The sequence below is a fragment of the Diaphorina citri genome, unplaced genomic scaffold, assembly GCF_000475195.1.
Source record: "Diaphorina citri unplaced genomic scaffold, Diaci psyllid genome assembly version 1.1 scaffold670, whole genome shotgun sequence".
NCBI lineage: Eukaryota > Metazoa > Arthropoda > Insecta > Hemiptera > Psyllidae > Diaphorina > Diaphorina citri.
Genome location: NW_007378103.1, coordinates 499 through 1,870, shown reverse-complemented (window position 1 = coordinate 1,870; position 1,372 = coordinate 499).

Genomic DNA, 1,372 nt, shown 5'->3' with positions numbered 1-1,372 from the left:
GTATTAGCCTATTAATGGATATATTTATCAATGTCCTCAAACGTATCAACCCGGATGGTCGAACTATTAACCCCCTTCCGCACATACACATGTCCATCCCAAGTCCAGCAATGCAACCAGTTCATTATCTGACACCGTCCGCGGGCCACCAGGAACAAATTCTTCTTGTGCGTTGACAGATGCTCGTCAATGTAGACCGTGAAGTTTCGGTCCCTATACTTAGCGTGCCGCTGGAGATGGATGTTGAACCCGATCTTGCGTTCGTCCTTGGGCCGCTTGAGCATTTTAAGGCGGGTCTGTCGCATCCAGTCGAACTTGACCTTGCGGTTGCGGAGCTTGACGATGATACCGTCGGTCTGCAGCTGCTCGGTGCCGGTGCTGTCGAAATTTTTGGTATACCTGGCGAAACAACGGAGTAGAATAGAATATACCTTGTTTATCCTGCCCGAATAGAACTGAAAAGTCCTTTCACCCCAGCAGTCTAAACAAGGTCTCGTATATTTGATGGGTTAAAGCAGGCATGTCAAACTGGCGGCCCGCCAGTTTGAAAAGACACACACACACACAACCTCGACCTAAAGTTGTGACTTTTGTTAGAAATGAATACCTAGCTCACCCCTAAAGGGAATTCAGCTAAGAACGGGATGAAGAGTTGAGGAAAGCTCTCAACGGGTTACTTTCTGGAGTTTCTGGTTTTCTCGTGTTGACCCAATCGGAAGTATTGTGTCTGAATGTGTCTGTTATCGTCCATCTTTTTTTTTTTTTGTTTTTGTTTGTTTGTTTTGTTTTTATTGTTTTTTTTTTTTCAAAATAATAATTAACTTTATTTTTCAATAAGACAGAACAACAATTACAAAGAAAGAGATGAGAAAGGGGGGAAAATGGATTTAAGACAACATTTTATTAAAAAAAAATCCTTTTTTCCACTTTCTTTAATAAAATGTCCTGTCTATTTTTTGTTGAGATGTACCCCCATTCATAGAATAGGTACATACAGAAATATGTATTCCGTGTTAAATGGGGGCAAAATTGTTGTAATAATAATTAATTATATACATAATTATTATTATTATATTATTATTTTATTTTACTTGTCTATGTAAACATTCTAAAAGATGAAAAAATACAGAGTATGACATAAGTACAGTACCTACATATTATTACTATTACTTTCCAGGTACCATCAGGTCTTATTACTCTCTAACTCGAATACATAAAATATCATTCATGGTCTCTCATTCATCAGTGCATGTGTGTTCATATTCCTATCTTTCCTTTGAAAATGAAAAAAAAAAAAAAAAAAAAAAAAAAAATTAACTTAATCCCTTTTTAAATTTTCCTTTAAAAAAAAAAAAAAAAAAAAAAAAAAAAA